The 22,952-nt window shown below is 40.5% G+C and overlaps 2 long non-coding RNA genes across 2 annotated transcripts in view; one reads left to right on the plus strand and one right to left on the minus strand.

Moving 5' to 3' along the window:
• Positions 1-37: 37 nt before the first annotated feature.
• LOC115944684 (uncharacterized) lies at positions 38-14,764 on the plus strand. Its single transcript, XR_004079211.2, has 4 exons — positions 38-389; positions 1,695-1,804; positions 4,787-4,930; positions 13,496-14,764. It is a non-coding gene; the product is annotated as an uncharacterized LOC115944684 (long non-coding RNA).
• LOC115944685 (uncharacterized) overlaps positions 10,218-22,952 on the minus strand; it is a 38,777-nt gene continuing 26,042 nt past the window's right edge. Inside the window, exon 4 of the long non-coding RNA XR_014143450.1 lies at positions 10,218-10,991. This is a non-coding gene — a long non-coding RNA (uncharacterized LOC115944685). The remainder of the gene's footprint in view (positions 10,992-22,952) is intronic.

The following is a 22,952-nucleotide window of genomic DNA, read 5'->3' on the forward strand; positions in this document are numbered from 1 at the left end:
CGGCCGCCCCGCCCCTTATGACGTCACGTGGCGTCGGCACGCCCGTCGCCGGGCTCGCCCAGGTTGTAGGAAGGGAAGCGAGGGGTCCGGAACCGGCCGGCGTCGCCCGCGCAGCCTCCCTCCCTCCTCGCCGGCTGTCAGCTCGAGCCCCGCCTCCTTAGCCTTCCAATGGGCTCTCGGCACCGCCCCGCCCGTTCCCCGCTTCCGCCGTCGCTGCGCCGCGTCCCCTTTGCCCTGTAATTTTCCTTTTGCAGGCTTCTAGTGCTCACTGTGCTGCTTTAGGTTTTTCTTGCTCTTTTCTCGCTCAGAGTTCAGCCCTCCACCCGAGCCCTTTAATCCCTTTGTCCCAGCGGTTCCAAGGAACAGTGGCTGTGTTTAGCACCCAGTGGGTACGTTAAAAAAAAAAGCGTGATGTTGAATATAGGTTTAGGCCAGGGTGGCTGGTGGGGATGGAAGGAAAAAAAAAACAGTCGGGGATGGGTCCTCATTCCTAAAGCTGGAATTTTAGCCCAAGAAGAGAACTGTAGATCAATTTAACCACTTCTTTTTAAGCATATTTAAATTGAGGTCCGGAAGGGTGGGGTAGTTTGCTGAAGGTCAACCAGGAACTTGGAAGCCAGCAGGACTTGAGCACAAATCATCTGACCTGCTCTTGCACTTTTCACTCTAATACTAGGCAGGTAGATAGTAGTTAAATTCCTTTACAAATTTATTTTTCCTTACCCTTTCCTTCTCACATTATATCCCTTTCCCAATTTTCTCTGTGCTTTTTTTTAATGGGCAAATTTTTAGAGCAGTTTTAGATTCATAGCAAAACTTAAGAGTACAGAGATGTCCGTATATCCCCACTCCAACACATTCCTAGCCTCTTCCATTATCAGTATCCGCCCCCCTCCCTGCCCAGAGTGGTACATTTGTTACAGCTGATGAACCTACATTAACACATCATTATGGCTCACAGTGTATAGTTTACCTTAGGGCCCACTCTTGGTGGTGTACGTTTTATGGGTTTGGACAAATGTGTGATGACTTATATCTACCATTATAGTGTCATACAGAGTAGTTTCACTGCCCTAAAGATATGTGTGCCACCTATTCATCCTTCCCTCTGTCCTAACCCTTCGCAACCACAGATCTTTTCACTGTCTCCATGGTTTTGACTTTTCCAGAATGTGTATAGTTGGCAACAAATACTATGTACCCTTTCAGATTGGCTTCTTGCACTTAGTAATGTGCATTTTAAGTTTCCTCTGTGCCTTTTTATGTGCTGTCAATTTGTTTTTATACATCCAAAAAAATCATGTAACAGTAGTGGGAAACCCTGAAACATTATAATCTGAAAAAAAAAAAGAATAAAAAGTTTCCTTTATCTCTTTACCTCATGTAGTGAGAAGGGGCATGTCCTCTAGAAACAAACCTGGGCTCGGACACCTTAGAGTGTGACCTTTGGGACACTTAAACTTTGTAGTCATAATTTAATAATCTGAAAAATAAAAAAATGCTTGCCTCAGAGAATTACATAGGATCAGAGGTAATTGTCTGACTAGTGCCTAGGAAATAGTAAATATTCAATACATATTTCCCTTATTTTTTATTATTAAGGAAGAGAAAAACAATAGTAGCTTAAACTGTGATTACTTAATCCTTTCATCAATCCTATGTGGTGACTGCTAATTTTTATCCCCATTTCACAGATGATGAAACTCACCAGAGACCACATTGCTAGAGAATGGCTAAACTCGGTTTTGAATCTAGGCAATCTTGACAACCACCACCCCCCCAACAAGAACCCTCCAGCTTAAAGGTAATTTTTTTAGACTTAAATTGCAGTGGTAGAATTAAGCGTTTTAGCAGTAAAATATATCTGTAGGACTTTAAAGAATCACCTAATTAACTTCATGATGGTAACAGAAATGTTGAGAAGAGTCAGAGAATTTGCATGGCAGAAGCCTTGATTTTTTCTTGATTCTTAACTGAGTATTTTTAGATCAACCACCACTTCCCAAACATCTGCAAAGAAGTGGCATAGATATAATACAGCCTGAGAAGAGTTTCAGAGATAATCACATTAGCAGGAGAGAGACATTCTTAAGGAAGCCGAAGCTTGCATCTCATGGACAAATAAGGCCCAGAGAGCCAAAAACACTGATGTAATGCTGGGAAGTAGTGTAAAATAATATTATAAGTATGATTTCAACATCAAATAAAACAAATGATGAAGCATGGCAGTTAATGGCAGAACCACATCCAACCTCAGGGCTCCCAAAGACTCCCACTTAAGATCAGAAGCTCTGATTCTACCAAGTTTATCTAGAAGCACTTGTTGCTTCATTTAGATTTTCCTCAAAGCTATATTCTTCAACACAGGCAAAAACATTCTCACAGAAGCAATATTTAACCAACTGAGCCACCCGGGCATCCCTCACAAAAGAAATATTTAAATCAGACCTTTTTTTTTTTTTATTTTTTTTTTTATTTATTTATTTGAGACAGAGAGAATGAGAGAGAGAGAGCACATGAGAGAGGGGAGGGTCAGAGGGAGAAGCAGGCTCCCCGCCGAGCAGGGAGCCCGATGCGGGACTCGATCCAGGGACTCCAGGATCACGACCCGAGCCGAAGGCAGCCGCCCAACCAACTGAGCCACCCAGGCGCCCAGACCTTTTTTTTATTATTATTATTTAAAGGTTTGACGAGATCTTAAAAAGATTAGCAAAGATAGGAGACCAGTTAAGAATGTTGAGCACAATCTTGGCCAAGAGTTTCGACAAAGCAAGTTGGCCACTCCTTGTACCCTCAATCATTTGTTCCCAGAAAGGAGATTAGAGAGGGCTGCTCAGACTTATTTTACTGACATTTATAAAGAGGAACCAGGAAACCAAGCCCCACAAAAGCAGAAGCTGATGCTCAGCAGCCCAGCCCTGCCCTAACCCCATAGAAGAGAACTCAGCCAAACATCTACTTCCTCCCCTACTAACTCAGCTGTTCTCAGAAAGGAAATGGCAACCAAGTGCTTTCTCATTCACCAAAACTAAAGACAACCTTGAAAAACAAAATGGTGTGGACAGTGCAGGAACTCTTCAATCCAGATCAGTTGGTTTCAACTAACCCCAATCACCCCTCAAGGGTGGTGGTCAATAAAAAGAGAAAGAGGATGTCTAGAAAAGCAACTATTGCCACTCAATCATTCCTAATATACAATTCAGCAAAATAAACAAAGAGATCCCTGCTCACTAGGCCCAGCCAGTTAGGTCATGATGATTATACTGCTGATTCTTTACTACATTCACAAGATTACTTCATGGTCTTCTTCCTTCTAAGACTGTTGTTCTTCAAGCCTTCCTCATTTTCAGAGACCAAACATAAACCTATGAGGTCATGAGAAGATTATGGCCAGAACCTCAACATCACTATCCTGTGTGAAAAAAAAAAGTTTAGCGAGATCCAGGACAATAAGAAGGGTATCCATTAGAATCCTAGACAGAAGGGTCTGGTTATCTGCGTCCTCACTGGTGAAGGTTTTCCTGTAAATTTTGCCACCACCCAATACCCATGCTCACTGCCACGTTCTGGTTTCTGGGATCACAAAAATCATTTTCACTTTTGTGGCACTATCCATCTATTCAAAACTATTACATCAGTAAAATAGCTGACCAAGTTCTTTATGAAACTAGACATCTTGTGTGGTGAAACTAACAATAAAAAATTAACAAGAACTACAGTGTTCTCACATTACAGAGGTAATCTACTTTGTAACATAATTGGCGAGGTCAAAAAGAAATGGCCTTAATCTTCTTAAAAAGATTTAACCAAAAGACTCATAAGTGATGTTTAGTAGTATTTGCAACATAGCCCACAAATCATCCCTATAATGATAAATGCTAATACACACTGAGCCTTTGCTATGTGCCAGGCATTTTATACTTATAAGCACCTGATACTTATTAATATATTATTTAATAATTAATATTTTGGAAGTGAATTTTCTCATTTTATAATAAGTTACAGACCTGGGATTTAAAACCAAGTGTTACATAAAATAACTTTTTCTATAAAACAGGCTATTTGCCCTTACAAGTGCACTTCTTTGGTTATCTAAGTGGGTAATTGGATTTTTTTGACGGCTTTGTAGTTCACAGTGGTAAGTGCAACACCAGGTTATTTAATCCCTAATGTCTAATTGTGGTGGGGGCAGTGAAGTCCGCTGGTGAGGAATAACTTTGTAGTTTCTCTTGGGAAGAAATGCATCCCTAAGTAGGTTAATTCAGCTCAGCTATTATCTTTTTAATGATAGTGTGAACAGCTTTGGTTTCTGTGTTCTAAAAACTTTCTTTCAAGTGCACCATACATCTAACTAGCTGCCTGAATTTATTGTTTATTCAGCTGAGAAAGCAAATTATTAGTGGCAACTGAACTAACTCAGAATGAATAAAACAAAATTATTTCTTTATTGGCAGATTTATCTCATTGGAGTATGTATCCTAATCATCATACTTAAAGAGATATTGTAGAGAAGGCTATAAATCACACGTCCAGAGAGCTGACCCAAGTTCTGTAGGGTCAGAAGTCCTTTCCATACTGTGTGTCTAGATGATGAAAAAGAGTTACTTGCACTGTTTGCTGATGTTTCTCATTGTCCTACGTTGCTAGAGAGGGAGTGTTCATGTGCCACCCCAAATTCCTGTGTTGTAATCTAATCCCCAATGTAAAGTGGAGTTTGGAGATAGGGCCTTTGAAAAGTGATTAGATAAGAAGGTGGAGCCCTCATGCAGGGGATTGGTGCCCTTAGGAAAGAGACCCCAGGAGCTCCCTCACGCCTTCTGCCAAGGGAGGACACAAAGAAAAGACGGACATCAGTGAACCAGGAAGCAGGCCCTCATCAGACACCGAATCTGCCAGTGCCTTGATCTTGGACCTCCCAGTCTCCAAAGAAGTGAGAAATAAATTTCTGTTGTTTTTTGTTTTTTTTTTAAGATTTTATTTATTTATCTGACAGAGAGAGAAACAGGAGAGAGGGAACACAAGTAGGGGGAGTGGGAGAGAGAGAAGCAGGCTTCCCGCTGAGCAGGGAGCCCGATGTGGGGCTCGATCCCAGGACCCTGGGATCATGAACTGAGCCGAAGGCAGACGCTTAACCGACTGAGCCACCCAGGCACCCCAAATTTCTGTTGTTGATAAGCCACCCATTCAATGGTATTCTGGTAGAACAGCCCAAGTAGGCTAAGACATATCTAAAAATAAATAAATCATTGATAATTTTAAAAGCCAATTCTCCTGCTCTCAGAATCCTGTTCCTTAATGTGCTTTATAGCTGGCCCGACAAGAGGCATGTAACAGGTTCCACTAGGGTCACGTCTGCCGTGCGTGGCGGTGGAGGGCTTGGTGACTCTTTGTGGAAGTTCTACTTATTCTCTTGGCTTCTCTGTAGTAAAAATAAATATCTTTTCTTATTTTATAGCACTGTACAGCTGACATGCTTTCTCTCCTTTCACACACATGCAAGCACACACATATACCAATAAACCACCTGGAAGAAACAGTCACTGCTTCCATACAAACCTCTAATTACGAGCATTTTCCATGTGAACATGGAGTGTCCCAGTTGGAAGAATGTTTACAGATAATGGACTCTAACCCCTTCTTTGTGTGTGTGTGTGTGTGTATATATATATGTATATATATATATATATACATGCCCAGAAATGTGAACAAGAGTACTGCTACAGCCCCTAATGAATTAAGGCTCTCAATAATAATCATTATAGGCTGCTAATATCATGACAAAGGGGACAACAGTCAAAACAATGAAATCAGAATCTCTAAAGGTGGAACTCGGGCATCAGTATATGCTAAAACCCCTCAGTGTACCACCAAATCAGAGCCACAGCAGGTTAGAAGACACTTTTTTTTTTTCAGAGTATTTTCTTTATTTTCTGCATACCTATTCTGGAACAGTATTTCCCTTATTCTAGCTTGGGAAATCCTGTACTGAGATAGGCTTCTAGAAGTGAAATTACTGAATGTATAGTTAAGAACTCTGACAGGTATTGTCAATTGACATTTTAGGAATTTTGAGAGACTTATACTCCCTTTTGCTCTTTGTATGTTCATTAAACATAGCTTATTAGTTTATTCAACAAACCTTTATTGAACAACTACAATGTGCCAGCACTGAGACTGCATCAGTAAAAAAAATAATAATAATACAAACAAAAATCCCTAACTTCATGGAGCTTGCATCCTAATGGGAGTAGACAGAAACAATAGACAAAATACATAAAATTATATAGTATATTAGAGGGTGATGAATAGTATGTTGAAAAATGAAGCAAGGGATGGGATAGGGATTTAACAGGAACGACTACAGTGGGCAGGGAAAGTGATATTTGAGTAAAGATAAAAAGGAGAGGAGGGACCTATTGAAAAGGCTCAGGCTGCCTGCCTTTTTCCAGGCACAGTAAGCAGGCTGCTGTGACTGAAGCAGAGTGAGCAAGGAGAAGGTGTAAAGGATGAGGATGGAGAGGGGGCATATCATACAGGAGGACACTGAGTTGGACTCTGAGACAGGACTCTGTTGGAACGTTTTGAGCAAAGACCCAACAAGCTAATCAGACTTAAAAGGATCACTCTGACTGTGGGGTGAAGAACAAAAGGAGCAAGGGTGGAAGCAGGAAGAACAGTGAAAAGATTATTTTATTAATCCACTTGAGATACGTTGTAGCTTGCACAAGAATGGGAGCAGTGACGTTGGTAAGATGTGATAAATACCCACATCCATTTTGAAGAGAGAGCCAACAGGTTTACTGTCTGGTTATAAGCAGAGTATGGGAAAATGAGATGAATCAAATATGACTACTAGATTTTTGGTCTGAGCAACTGGAAAGAAGGTTATCATTCACTGAAATGGTGAAGACTCCCAAGTGGAACAGCTGGGGGAATGTGGAAAGATCAGGAGGGCCATGTTAGACAAGGAAAGCTGTGAGGCAGGAAGAACACAGGAAGGAAACTGGTGTCCTGGATGCCAGGTGAACTGAATGTTTCTGGGAAGAAGGGGTGATTGTTGTGTCAAATGCTGCTGATAGATCAGGCAGGATAAAACCCAGGGTTGATCATTAGGCTTAGCAAAAATGAAAGTCATGGCTGACTTTGACAAGAGCAGTTGCACTGGAGTTGGTGGGGGTGAAAGCCTGAATGGATTGAGTCAAGAGATAATGCAAGTCGAGGAATTGGAAATGGTAAAACAAGTATACACAACTCCTTCGAGGGGGATCGCTGCAGAGCAAAGCAGAGCAAAAGGACAATAACTTAAGAGGAAAGTGGGACAAAAGAGTGGTTTTTTTTTTTTTAAGATTTTGTTTATGTGACAGAGAGAGAGGGCACAAGCAGGGGAAGCGGCAGGCAGAGGGAGAAGCAGGCTCCCCGCTGAGCAGGGAGCCCATTGTGGGACTGGATCCCAGGACCCTGGGATCATGACCTGAGCCGAAGGCAGACGCTTAACCGACTGAGCCACCCAGGCATCCCAAAAGAGACTTTTTTTAAGATGTGAAAAATAATGTCATGACTGTGGGCTGAAGAGAATGGTTCAGTAAATAGAGGGAATTTCTGGAGACACATCCTTGTCCTTGAGTAGGTGAGAGGGGGTGGGAGTGAGAGACCCTGTGAAAGTGTTGATGGGAGCATAGAAGATTCTTCTGGAACAGGAGGGGAGATGCTAGTGGGTGGGGTGACATGGTGGTGTGGGTATGTGGAAATCCTCTTCTCGTTGCTTGCTTGCTTGCTTGCTTGCTTGCTTTCATTTATTTAAATTCAGTTAGCCAACATATAGTGCATCATTAGTTTTTGATATAGTGTCCAATGATTCATTAGTAGTGTATAACTCCCAGTGGTCATCACATCATGTGCCCCCCTTAATGCTACTACTTTCTGAGTGAAATAAGCAAGATCATCCATTTAGAGTAAAGATGGGGAGAAGATGCTGGAAGCTTGAAGTGTGGAAGGGGGTATGAAATAGTTGTCAGGGAACGTGGGAGAGTGAGTGAACTAGGGAAATGTATTACAGTTTTACAACAGGACTAACTGCTCACTTGAAGGCAATTAACAGTAAATTTAGAGTTAGGCCACTGCACATAGTTTTGTTTTCTATTTTTATTTTTTATTTTTATTTATTTTTAAGATTTTTATTTATTTATTTATTTGAGAGAGAGAGAGGGAGAGAAACAGCATGAGAGGGGAGAGGGTCAGAGGGAGAAGCAGGCTCCCTGCCGAGCCGGGAGCCCGATGCGGGGACTCCATCCCAGGACTCCAGGATCATGACCCAAGCCGAAGGCAGTCGCTGAACCAGCTGAGCCACCCAGGCGCCCTAGTTTTGTTTTTTAAATCAGACACATTCATCTGTGAAGGTCTGGGCACAGACTAGGCTGAGATTTGGATTTAACCAGTACTGGAGTTTTGCCAAGTGATAGCAACCCTGTTTTTTGCAGTGTGTGTTGTATATATCTTTCTGGTTTGTGATTTGCCTTCTCCTTTTGTCTCTCTATATTTCTTTGAACTACAGTAACTTTTATATGGTCAAATCTATTATCTTTTTCCTATGGCTTTTTGTATTGGTTTTTTTTGCTTGAGGGAGCCTTTCATCAGGAAGGGAAGATATAATCTTTCTTTTATACCTTCTCCAATTTTTTATGGTTGAATTTTTAACTCTTTAATCTATCTGATGTATGCTGTGATGCAGTTCTAACAAAATAGTCATCAAAATTTCCTTCTTCTCCACATTATTAAAGAAACAATTCCTTATCCTTAAGTTTGTAATTTCTTTAAAATATGTTACCTAATTATCTTTCTATATTTTATAAGTTCTCGTTCCAGGATATTACTTCTGAGTCACCAATTTATCTGGCTATTCTCAGTACTTACAATGCTAAATACAATGGCATCTTTATAATTCTTCAGCATATGATAAGGCAAATGCCAACCTCCAGCCTCTTTTTTATAAGTATTCTTTAACCATTCTTACTTACTTTTCTAGAAATTTTTGTCATGATTCAAAAACAGGCTCCTCTTAGGGTTTGTTTGGAATCAAAAGAAGCCCTAAATCTTAATTTGGGAAATATCAATTTCTTTATAATATTTAAGTTCTCTATTCAGGAACCATGCTCTGATCGTCTATTCTGGTCTTTTAAATTGTATTGGGTTGATTACTCATTCGTGTTTTTATACACTTCAAATCTCCCTGAAATATAGTTTTACTTTGATTTTGATTTTGCCAGAGTGATTCCTCAAGTAAATTCCCTGGAAAGAAAAGCAGAAGGTAACTTTCTGATACTTTACATAACCAAATTTTTTTTTTCTCATAATCATATGATATTTGGGGCAGATACAGAATCTTCAGATTGTTATTCTTTCCTCTTAATATTTATCGCTGGGTCCAATGGATAGAATGTTCCTTGAAACACTACTACTGAAGGGGCAAAAAAAATGGAAAACAACCTAAATGTCAAAGGAGAAGAGAGTTATTAAATAAGTTAGTGACTAATTAGTAGGGAAGTCTATCAGCTATTTTTAAAATGAGGTAAATATATGCACATGATAAAAAAGATTATGTGGGGAAAATGAGCAGCTGTGTAACAATATGTATACTATGATCAGATTTTTGAAAAATAAAACCCTACGTGGATATATATTGGTGTATCTATTTTCATATCTATTTATCTGGAAGAACACGCATCAAATATTAACAAATCACAGTGGGTATTAAAATTAATGTGTGTGGGAAGAACTTTCACTTTTTATTTTATATACTCAAAGTTATTTGAAGTTTTAAAATTATGTATTATTCTTAACCAACAGGTGTACGGTTTTATCCAGCCAATGTACACACTTACTTCACCTTTTTCGATACCTAAACTGTTGACCACACTCCCTCCTACAAACGCTGGGTTAGATGCCTCTTCTAAGTGTTCCCATGACACACTACACTTATTTGAATTATAAAACTTTTCATTTTAATTTATAATTGCCAATTTAGGGCGCCTGGGTGGCTCAGATGGTTAAGCGTCTGCCTTCGGCTCAGGTCATGATCTCAGGGTCCTGGGATCGAGTCCCGCATCGGGTTCCCTGCTCAGTGCAGAGCCTGCTTCTCCCCCTCCCTCTGCCACTCTCTCTGCTTGTGCTCTTCTGTCTATCTCTCTGTCAAATAAATAAATAAAATCTTTAAAAAATAATAATAATAATTGCCAATTTATTTATCTCTTCTTGCCAAGTAGACTGAAAAGCCAGGTACTTTCCCTATGTCATCATTTTCGGTTGTACCTTATGAAGTAATTGTTCAATAACTATTGGTTGAAAGTGTCTATGATTTGAAGGAGGATGTGTATGATCTAGTTCTCTGGCAAGTAAAAGAGGCAGTGTTCAGAAGATAGAAAGGGGAAGTGATAGAGGCAGGGTGAGGAGTCCTGAGGGAGAGCAGCCAATCCACCGTGGGAATGATTCCCTTAACTGTCATCTAAGTAGGTCGAAGGGAACGAGGTGGAGACTTACGGGAAATGCTATGCAAGAGTACTAAGAAAGCAACTGGCCTTCTTCACTGGGGGAATTCCACACCAAATAGGAGAATATGATGTCAGTGTCTTTCTCTGGTGACCTAATAGTTCACATTTCCCATGTGGGCAGGATACATAGAAGTAGCAGGAAACTTCTGAAGGGAAAGTTGAAAGCAAATATGCTAAAAGCAAGAGAAAGCAACACTTGCTTATTAGGGCAAAGACTAAGCTGTCCCAAAAATGAAACCAAAAAGTATGCATCTACATGCAGAGGCTTAAATAACCTGGACGTTCATATCCTTCTCATGTTACGAGAAGTTGAGCAATCCAGCTTGGCAGGAAAAAGTCACTCCAGGATGCACCTTCCTTCCATTTATTATTGCTTCACTATTCCCTGAGGTGATCTCTTCATCCTCATGGTCAAAGTTAGGTTGTGGGCACATTCAGTCTTCCAACCTATGAAAAAGGAAAAGAGAGGAACTCTGAGGCAAGGGGCTTATCTTTTAAGATAGAAATGACCCAGAAATAACACAGTACTTCAGCTTATATCCCATCGGCTGAAACTTAGCCACATAATCATATCTAGTTGTGAAAAGAGGATAAAGATGTGCTCTTTAGCCAAGTAGCCATGTATCTAGTGTCATCTGTTTCTATGGAAGATGGAAAATAATAGACTTCAGAGAAAACCCAGGAGCTTTTGCCATATAAAGAAATCAAATATGGTGCTCATACCTGGCCTGATAAAAGTAGCATTGAAACTCTAGTGGCCATCAAATGCTGGCTAAGACTACTAATGTATGTGCAGTGCAAAAACTAAGGTCTATGCAGGTAATTTAAAGCTAAAGGGGTTGTTTTTTATTATGAGATAATGTCCTTTCTATTTTTTAGGTTAAAATATCTTTAACGATACAGTAAGGATGGTAGATAGCATTTTAAATATCTTTTTTTTTTTTTAGTAAAATAGAGTATTGACTACGTCAGTATTCCCGTTCTCATTTAGTAAAATTTAGTAAAAAATTTAGTAAAATTTAGTAAAAAAATTTTAGTAAAATCTCATTTAGTAAAATTCTCATTTAGTAAAATAGAGTATGGACTACATCAGTATTCCCATTCTCCAGTTTGTGTATGTGTGTTAATTGAGATTTTACCGACCCTTGACATTTTTATGTGGGACCGATGCTCCATATGACCACCAACTACAGAGGCTCAGCAGAGAGGCCAGTAATTAGGATTGTTATTATCCCCTAATCTTCCTTCAACATGAAGATGGCATCTCGCCCACAGGTGAGGTTTTCTAAACTCTCTCTGCTGGAGCCACCATTGTCTCCCTCTCCACGGCCAGTGGGGTTCCCCTCCTCTGGACTCCCAGATTATTCTTTACGTGGATCCACCAGAGCATTTATCATACTGCATTGTATTAAAGGTTAATGTTGCCCCTGCTTGAACACGAGCACCTCAAGAGTAGGGACCCTTTATCCATTGAAGGTACTAATTCTTTTTCAATAGGAAAGAGACATCTGTATTAGTTTGTTAGGGCTGCCCCAACAAAATACTATAGTCCAGGTGGTTTAAACAACAGAAATTTTCCTTGTCACGATCTATAAATCTAAGATGGAGGTGTCAGCAGGAATGGTTTCTTCAGAGGCCTCTCTCCTTGGCCTGCAGATGGCCGCCTTTTCACTGTGTCCTCACATAGTCTTTCTTCTGTGCACATGGATCCCCAGTGTCTCTTTATGCACCCAAATTTCCTCTCCTGATAAAGATACCAGTCAGATTGGATTAGGACTCACCCTAAGAGCCTCGTTTTAACTTAATCACCTCTTCAAAGGCCCTATCTTTAAAAACAGGCACATTTTGAAGTACTAGGAATTAGGACTTCAGCATATCAGTTTGGGTACAGACATACTTTAGCCCATAACAACATCTTTACGATCTTTGCTGATTATAAACTAGTGCATGTTTTTATTTTGTAATCAAATTATACAGAAATGTAGAAGTAGAAAGTCAAAATCTCCTTTCATCCCACTCTTCATGATAGTAGCTCCCAATAGTTAGGGGTAATCAATGATTCTGGAATGAATGAGTGAGCAATGAGGTGGTCCCCATATTACATCTGAGGAAAATGAGACAGACCAAAAGGCTAGGCAACTTTTTTTTTTTTTAAGATTTTATTTATTTATTTAGAGAGAGAGTGAGAGTGCATGCAGGGGCTGGGGCAGAGGAGGAAGAAAAGAGAGCATCTCAAGCAGACTTGGTGCTGAGCGCAGAGCCCGACATAGGGCTTGATCTCACCATCCTGAGATCATTATCTGAGCCAAAATCAAAAGTAATGTTTAACCGACTGAGCCACCCACGTGCCCCAACGCAACTCTTAAGGTCATAAAACCAATTAATGGTAGGAGGACCATAACCCAGTTTTACCAATTGCTCATCTAATATTCCTTCTACTATCCTTTACTACTTCTTTTTTACATTTATTGTAATTATTGAATAAAGACTTGTGTTCCTAATTTTTAATGTCAGAGTGGGTCAGCTAAAGATTTTAGATTTCTCTAGAAGTTACCAAACTCAGTTACTTTAAATGCTTTTAACTTACATTTAGCCTTGTCTTAGGATCTTTTTGAGCAAAAAACAGATATGCACTCAGATTAATTTTCAGATATCTGTTGCTGCATAACAAATCTTGTCAAAATTTAGTGGCTTAGGAGCACCTGGGTGGCTCAGTTGGTTAAGCATCTGACTCTTCATTTCAGCTCAGGTCATGATCTCAGGGTCCTAGGATCAAGCCCCATGTCGGGCTCCCCACTCAATGGAGAGTCTGCTTGTCTCCCTCTCTGCCCCTCCCCTTGTGCTCTCTCTTTGTCTCTGTGTCTATCTCTGTCTCTCTCAAATAAATAAATAAATCTTTTTAAAAAACAGTGGCTTAAAACAGCAACTACTTTATTTGTATGATTCTGTAGGCTGGCCATCTGAGAGGGATTTCTGATGACCTCGCCTGCAACCACTCAAGGTCTCTGACGGCTTAGACTCTGGAACTCACACAGTGTTGCTTTTGTCACATTCTATTGGTCAAGGTCAGTCACAAGGCCAACCCAGATGCAAGGGGGTGGAGAGATAGCCTCTGCCTCTTAATGGAAGGAGTGGCAACATGATATTGCAAAGATGCATGTGGATACAGGAAGGTGTGACTCATTGGGGGCCTTATTATAATGCTTTTCCATAGCTGACATTTGCCACAGGATAACATTCTGCTTGCCAGCCTTTCCGTTATGCCCACGGCTTCCTTTAAACAAACTAAATAGTTCATATGGTTTCATGCTTTGTACTGTGTAACTCTGCCACCTGGCTTCAAGAAGTCAGACTGGAAATTAGTGTTATATTAGTTAAGATTAGGACCAACTTCAAGTGAGACAAAATCCCACATGGCTGGGTTTAAACAAAATAGGAGTTTATTTCTGACTCTTGTCAAAGTCCAGAAGTAGGTTCTTCAGGACTGGTATTGGCCTTAAATTATCTGGCCTCTTCAATCTTGTTGCTCCATTGAACAACAGTACCTTCCATTCCCAAGGTTGCCTCATGATCCAAAGCTGCCAAAGCTCCGGTTATCACAACCAATTCCACCCAACAGGAAGGGAAAAGGGGAGGAAACTTAGAACCCACTCTAATTAAGGATACTTCCTGGAAGTTGCACACCCATCTTGCTCTTATATCTCATTGTCCTGCACTTAGTCATAGAGCCATACCTGTCAACACAGGAGATTGGGAAAGTGTGCTATTTCTGGTGCCCTGCCAGAAATCAGGGTTCTCTTACTACAAAATAAGGAAAGAGTAGATACAGATGGATGATCAGCAGTCTCTGCCACAGGGCTTGACCTAAAGGCAGACATCTATACACTGTCCAAGGGCATATAATGTAGCCTGGTAAGAGATGCATTATTTATTAACTCATTCCTTCTGCAAACATAATATACATTGTGTCCTTTTTTGTGCTAAGCACTGTTCTAGCTACTAAAAATAGAGCAGTAAACAAAGCAAAATCCCTGCCTTCATTTAGTTATACTCTAGTTGAGGAAGGCAATAAACAAATACACAATATAATGTAAAATATTGATAAGTGCTATGAGTAATTCATCTAGATAAAGGGATAGATAGTTAAGGCATGTGGGTAGGAAGGGACAGTTATTTTAGATAGGGAACAGATGAGGTAAGGAACAGCCCTGCAGATCTGGCGGCGGGGGGGGAGGGGGGGGAGGCACAGGCTGAGGGAACAGTAAGTTCAAAGGCCCCGAAGCCGGAGCATGCTTGGAATGTTTGGAACAGCAAGGAATCTGGTGTGACTAGAACAGGGGGTGGGGGAATGACAAGACATGAGGATAGAGACAGCCAGAGGTCAGATTTATAATAAGTACTATGGAGTGGACTATGAATAAGATATTCCTTCTTTAGGAGTCTGAAAGCAAAGTTGTGTCAGAGGTTTTCAAGATCACACCCTCAACATCTCAAGATCAATAATTTGCTAGGAGGACTCACAGAACTCAGGATACAGTCATACTTATGGCTAAAATAGCAACAGGATACAGAGCAAAATCCACAAAGGGAAAAAGTGCATAAGGCAAAGTCTGGAGGAAACAAGGTACAAGCTTCCAAGAGTCTTCTCCCAGCGGAGTCACACAAGAAGAGCTTCTTTCTTCCAGAAACCAGCTGTGACAACAGCTATGATATGCTTTCTACCAGGGAGGCTTATGACAGACTCGGTGCCCAGGGTTTTTTTTGAGGGTTGGTCACATGGGTGTCTTCTTCCTTCCTGACTGCCAGAAGGAAAGCATGTACTTAGCATAAGCCATATTGTTTGTACAAACATTTTAGGCAGAGCGAGCTCCTCTTACCATTTAGCAAATAGTCAGAACCCCCCTGAAACCTAAGCTCTCAGATGTTAGGCAAGGGCCAACCTTGCAAGCAGGTCTTTCCAAGAATACCAGTCTTGGGCCTGTTATTAACTCTGTTCTGCACAAGAGCACACAGAGATATGCTCCAAGCAAACCGGAATAGGAGCCAGGAAACTAAGCAGAGACCAAGCAGACTCCATGAGCTAATAGAGGCAATGAGTAAATAAAATTCATGAGATAAATAAACTGAGAAGTAGCCAGAGGGCAGTAATAACAGGAGGAAGAAGCACAGGAAAGAGAAACTGAATCACGTGAATGGAAGGGGATCTTGTGCAGAAATAATGAATGCCCTTCTATGTGACAACAACCCCGTATTGCTTTGGGGACTTTGGAAGTGCTCTGTGATCCTGGAGAGCAATGAACGATGCTCTGCTTCTTCCTGAGGCCTGATTGTTCCGTTAAAATGGCTTCCCATTGTTGCCTCCTAATTTCCTTTTGGATCTTTGTAATAAATTCCAATCACCCAGGATCAGAGACATGGCTTGTGCTGTGCTCCTTGAACCCTGAAAGCGCCTCACTAATACACCTGGGTTTTCAGCCACTGGAAATACAGACCTAGAGAGGAAAACTCATATGATGGCCAAGGGATCACTGGCCAAGTGGATGAAGGACCAAGATTCACAGCATAGTGTGAAACTTCCCACGCTCCACCATGAAGCCGTGTTCAGTCCTAACAAACTAAATACAACTATACTCAGATGCAAAGTGGACCTTTATGCTTTTTTAATTTTCATCATGTTTTTCACTCTGTTTAGAATTTCAGGGCTTTTCATCCTCAAAAAATACCAAGCCGCAAATGCTGTTTGCATTATCTCTCTGGCCTCCCTGACTACCTCTCTCCCCACACTCTTCTCCTGCCATGCTGGCGTGACTCCTTCCCTCTACACTGCTCTCTTATTGGTACATATTCTGTAGGAGCAATTGTAAAGCATATTATAATCAGCTATTTAGACATTTGTCTCTGAAATAAGTTATGTTCCTAGCATAGTACTTCACAAATGGTAATTTTTTAGTAAATGTGTATTTGGTGAATGAATGAACCAAGAAACAAATGCAGTGAGTCACATTTTGAAGCATTCTGATCCCAGAATTTAAGGCCAGAGCTCCTTGACAAGACACCCAGTTCTTAATTTTCATGCTTGGAACAATAATCTCTCTCATTTACTGGGGTACCTATTATTTTCTAAAATTGTATTGCTTTTATGTTATTTCTTTGAAGATATTATTATTTTACAGATGTTAAATAGCCATCTTAGCATTGATTCTAATGATTTTCCTAGTGAAAATAAAATTCTTTTCATTTTCTAATTGTGGGAGGACTTAAATATACCCCATCCAAAAAAGTATATGCTAAATATACTCAATTTTGTAGTCTCTGAGTATGTTTATACAGTAAGTAAACACACAGAATGGCTCTCCTGATATGACAGTACTTCCTATCACTAGTGCCTCAGGTATATATGCATATTTTTAATTAATTTTTCAAACGGGAATAATTTCAAGTAGTATTGTTTTCACAATCCACTACTTACAGCACTGAAAGTGAATTGCCTAAGAGATTTTACGTAAAACCAATTCTAAAAAGCATAGTCAGGATCATTGCAAACATTGAATTGAATCTAAGTTTGTTACTCTTTCCGCAAGATCTCTTTTGATTAATGACCTTTTGAAATCTGATAGTATATTTTATGGCTTTCCTTTACTTCCTTGAGAGTTATTAGAAGCAAGCCCTTTTTTAAATGCTTTGATGACATACCATAGCGGGCTGTTGCTGACACGCAAGAGGTTTCAAGATCTAAACAAAATATATTACCAGAAATTGCGGACAGATTTTTTTTTTCAGTAGCATCATCTGAAGTTGAAGCTAATTAGAATTAATTTTGAATTTCCAAGATGAGCCATTGAAAAGAGGGTTTACAAATACATGTGGATGAAGTTGGGGTGTTGTCCAATTCTTGTGTGTATATGCGGAGAGGAAGATGTGGCTGTGGGCCTGGAGAAGGGAAATTATGTTTGGGGAGCATTTTCTTTGATTCAGGCACTTAACACACACTTTCATTTTATATTGCAACACTCCTCTGAAGTAGAACTCTTCTCCACATTCCACGGATGGGACAATGAAGATAGGAGAGAGGCTCCAGGCTACACAACCTCTAGTCAGTGGCAGAGACACAAACTTTGGAGTCAGAGAAACTTGGTTGTTTGTGTCTCTACCACCCAATATACAAGGCCAGGTTATCACGTCACAAGATACAAAAAGCTCCATATCAATGTAACCTATTCTGGATATCATCCCTAAAATGGGGTGACCCACTTAGGGATTGAAGTAAAAAAAAAAAAAAATTGAAGAAGGGTCAGCCAATTATGGCCCCAAACCTGTTTTTGTAAATAAAAACTTACTGGAAAGGTGCCAAGTGCATGTTTGTCATGTTGCTCATGGCTGCTTGTGGCCACAAGGACAGAATTGAGTAGTTGTGACAGAAATCACATGGTCCACAGAGCCCAAAATATTTACTATCTGACCTGTTACAGAAAAACTGTGCCGATCTCTGGAATAGAATCAATATCCAGTGCTATCCCAGGAAGATGGGTTCAATGTCAGGGGAACCATGGAGAACTGTACTCTTACAGACATGCTGGGGGATCTGCCAACTCTGCCTTGGCCTTGAGGAAGTATTTTATAAAATGAGTCAATTCCTCTTGCCATCAAGGAATCTCATTACAAATACTATTCTCTAAGTTCCACGATAACTGAAAACATGGATGAAGAAAACCACAGATAATATAGTTGCTATGCAAACAGAAACGAACCATAAATTAGAACAGAAATAGAAAACTAATAGATATGCAAAACTTTTCTAGATTGGTACAGGCTGTCCATCCCTGAACCAAGTAAACACTGGTAAGGGAGATGGGATTCATTGATGGGCTTAAATTAATCTCGCCAGCCACTCGCAACTCAACGATGTGACGGCTAACTTTTTTTTTTAAAAGATTTTATTTTTATTTTTTTTTTAACAGCGAGAGAGGGAACATAAGCAGGGAGAGTGGGAGAGGGAGAAGCAGGCTTCCCACGGAGCAGGGAGCCCGATGTGGGACTCGATCCCAGGACCCTGGGATCATGACCTGAGCTGAAGGCAGACGCTTAACACTGAGCCACCCAGGCGCCCGTGACGGCTAATATTAAAGATGGAGTTGAATGGGTGTTGACAGGTCGGCCACTATATTCACAACAGTGAATGTGATTTTCTGATGAAGACACCGCCTGAAAAAATACAGTCTTAATTAAACAATACAGCTTGTCCTTATTATTTTCCCATTTGACACTCACAGATTCAACTGATCATAAATGGCCAGATATGTTCGTCACAAATAATTGTTTAAAATTTCTAACAGGTAATTCTGGAAACTTTTGAAAGTTCCAAAATTGACAAAAACAAAAAATTTATATAGTTTCTTGGCTTTCTTCTCATGCCATTGACAGACATGTCATTTCCTATGCATAAACTCACACCCTACAAAGTACTGACTTTATTTCCCTCTTAAATAAAAAATTAATCCAATTTATTTTTGAGACGATAACACATTGACATAATTAATCATTCTGAAGGTACTAAAGTGTGTCTCTGGAGTCATCCCTTTCTTATCTCCGTTCCCTAGTCACCCCATTCTCCTGTCCCGGAAGTTACTGTTTTCTTGTGGACCATCTCATAGATAATCTGTGCCTTTATAAGCAAATATGTAAATATAGTCTTTCCCTCCACCTCTTTTTACAGCATCTTTGCCTTGCTTTTCTACCTTTATAATACATCTTCATGATCTTTCCATAGTGGTACACAACTCACTCCTTCTTTTATAGGTCTTCATGATATTCCACTGATGGGTGTACTATAATTTATTTGATTAATCCACTGTTGATGGACATTTGAGTAGTTTCCAACCTTTTGATATTTAAAACAATGCTGTAATATGTAAGCTGAGACATATGTCATTTCACACAGTTTGGAGCATATCTGTAGAATCAATTACTGCCTTTTCATCTTTCACCAAAATTTCATTTTCACTAGGACAATATTTGTTCTGGATGGGAATACTCACTAAAATACCTTTTTTTTTTTTTTTAAGATTTATTTATTTAATTTAGAGAAAGAGGTGGGTGCGCAGGCACTGGGGGAGGGGCAGAGGGAGAGGGAGAGAGAGAATCTCAAGCAGACTCCCTGCTGAGCAAGGAGCCCTACGAGGGGCTCGATCTCACAACCCTGAGATCATGACCTGAGCTGAAATCAAGGGTTGGATGCTTAACCGAATGGGCCACCCAGGCGCCCCACACTGAAACACTTTAATCTTTTGTTTGTTTGATAGAAAAGACTCATTCATGTCATAGACTGAAACTATCTCCAAATTACATGGTCCACACACTAATTTACACTAAGACTCGGTTGCCTGGTTAAGAATAATCACTTTCTTAGATATTCACCTGTATTGCCAGAACCAGCAGTTAGGAGACTCACGAGAAATGACACCACTGACGGCCCAGGAAACAAGCTGAGAACAAAACCAGGAAGACAAGAGACACACAAGCCAGGCACCGCTCTGGCCTTGCTCACTAGCATATGTAGCAACTTACGCACTGGCCTCAGAAGCCTTTCAATTCAAATTGACATCTCAGCAAAGTCTCTAGGTTCGCGGCCCTTCTGGGGAAGCTTGTACGTGTCCAGAACTTTGTAAACATTTCCTGTTAGAGTTCTCAAAGTTGTAATCCCCAGGATATTTCACAGGTCCCCATTAGCAAGGGTCATAAGAGCCAAATGCTTTGTTTTCTAGTTACCAGTCCAGGGCAGAAGCCAATAGATTCTGAGCAAGTTCCAAACAGTTCATTTAATGTGGATGATACCACCCCTTGGGCCTTATCAATGAATGTTCAGACGTTGCCCTCAGAGCTAAGTGATGGAATCCATACCACTTAGCTTCCTTACAATTCCCTCCTCCAAAGTAAACCCTGATTCCAGACTCTTCCTCTGTCCTAAGAGCTGCTGAAATGAAAACAGCCTTGCAAGAGGGAACACTATAAACTCGACCAGTCTTTACACATCGTTTTGATGGATTTTATCATATTGTTTACAGGATGACATTTTAATGGGGGAAGGGGAGAAAGAGCTCTGTGCATGCAGCAGGGTGGGACAGAGTGCTACTGAGAAGGGGACACAGACAGGCTAGACAGATACACAGCAAAAGCTCAGTCTGCCTCCGGGTAGTCCCTGAAATAGAATCGCCAACACTGCCCCTCTCCCAGTGTTAAATCTCCCTTATGAAGGTTTGGGAAAACAAATGTCAGGATGGATTATTTGACTCTGCCGTGTTATAACAATTAAATAAATGGCTCCCTTATTATCGGCATGCTCAAGGACCGGTAACTTCTAATTGCCGCATTAGACAGTCTTCCCAAGTTGCTTATGGGTGCTTCTGAAGGGGGTTTACGATGTTCTTTTAAATACAATCAGCTCTTAGAAGAGTTTCGTAGCGATTTTGTTTTTCAAAAGAATTTTCTCAAGAGTTGATCCTGGGCATTTAAGCATAGACTAAAGGTTCTCTCTCACAGAGGCATAATTTACCAAGTCCTAAAATCACTCAGACTGCAGAAGACCTCTGACTAATCGCTGCGAGGGGTCAGCCAGTGGAGTGGAATGCCTGAAAACATGGACCACACAGTTAATTACACACAGCGTAGCCAAGAGCTGAGCAAAAGGCAATCTCCCTCTATCTCTTTGATTTGTATCCAGTTTGAAACTCTGTCACTGGCAGGAACTTGGTTTTTGTGTCTTCGGAGCCCTGGCAGGGGACTGAGTGAGGCTATATCATTTACGGCCTTTCCTGGCGGCGAGGTGCAGTTTGCTGAGTGAATGTCCGGAACAGAAGGAGAAGAAAATCCTGTGGATGTCCCACTGGATATAAGCCCTAACTGGGAGCTTCCACCTGGGCTGCAACAACCATGCCCTCTCCATTATTTCCAGAGAATTCCCCGGGAACATTACTGGAAGTGAGCTGTCTTGGCCAGTCAGCTCCATTCTCTCGGGGAGGTTAAAACCCTGTGAATTTCACAACATTTGCAGCTTCTTGGGAAATGCATTATGAGTTTCCAAATCTCTTGCTCCACCTTCATAAGATTCCCAAGTGATTGCAAAAGTGAAAATAAAACCCAAAGCTATTTTGTGCCTCAGTATTTACGAAAAAGATACAGGGAGTGAAAATTGCATGCAAGTAACTTGGACTTCATAATCACATGGACTTTGGGGTCTTAGTGGAATCCACAGTCCCGATGTGGAAGAAATAAATATTGTTAATGACACAGGCTTACTCTTGTCATGCTTCTAAGTCATTCACGCACTGTTAGGGCTGGTAGGAATTCAAAGACCATCTACTCCACATCTTTATATCGTAAATCTGTGATCAGAGAGATTGTCACTTACTGACAGGCACTTAGTTCATATGGTAGAAAGAACACTGAGCTCAGAGTGAAAAAAACTGAACTTGGATCTTAACTTGTCCCTTTCTGGTTGTGGCTTTCAGACAAATCAGTGAACCTCAATTTCTATATTGGCAAATTGGAGTAATTTATGCTCCAAAGAGGCTGTGAATGTTGCTTTGTTGGGCAGGGACAGTGAGGTGCCACTAGGAACTTGGAAATACATTCGCTTTTACAGAGTCGAACTATTAAAGTCACATATAATAGATGAAAAAGTTACCTTTAGGAATAAATTATGAAATTGTACATTTATGACAGAAGAGTTATTTTTAAAATAAGTCTATTTTCTGATTTTATAGAGTACTGTATATCCACTGTACTAAAAAAAAAGGCGATAAAAAGAAGGTGAGGGGCGCCTGGGTGGCTCAGTTGATTAAGTGACTGCCTTCGGCTCAGGTCATGATCCTGGAGTCCCTGGATCGAGTCCTGCATCGGGCTCCCTGCTCGGCAGGGAGTCTGCTTCTCCCTCTGACCCTCCCCCCTTTCATGTGCTCTCTCTCATTCTCTCTCTCTCAAATAAATAAATAAAATCTTTAAAAAAAAAAAAAAGAAGGTGAGGATTACTCATAATTCCTGGTATATATATATTTCCAAATAAGTTCTGGAAGAATTCCTCACACACATGTGGATGGGATCATGCTATATATGTCTTTTTGACACTTAATAAAATATTATTGATATAGTCTTTCAATGTATTAGAGAGCACTCAGAATTCTAAGCCTAATGAATTGGGCCTAATATCTGGGAAGCTGATCTGATCTGAAATGTGATGGTAATTTGAGAACCCTGGGAAAGACTGGGTGACGAAAATAAGAAGGTTGGCAAGAAACAAAGCAAAAGGAAGCCCCCAAATGCCAGGATGTGGGCCAAGCATGGTGCTAAGGCTTTATGGGTTTTATGTACTTTATGTACTCTCAACTACCCTACAAAATAGGTACCTTTACTATT

The sequence above is a fragment of the Leptonychotes weddellii genome, chromosome 3 (assembly GCF_054177405.1).
Source record: "Leptonychotes weddellii isolate Sample4059 chromosome 3, ASM5417740v2, whole genome shotgun sequence".
Lineage (NCBI taxonomy): Eukaryota > Metazoa > Chordata > Mammalia > Carnivora > Phocidae > Leptonychotes > Leptonychotes weddellii.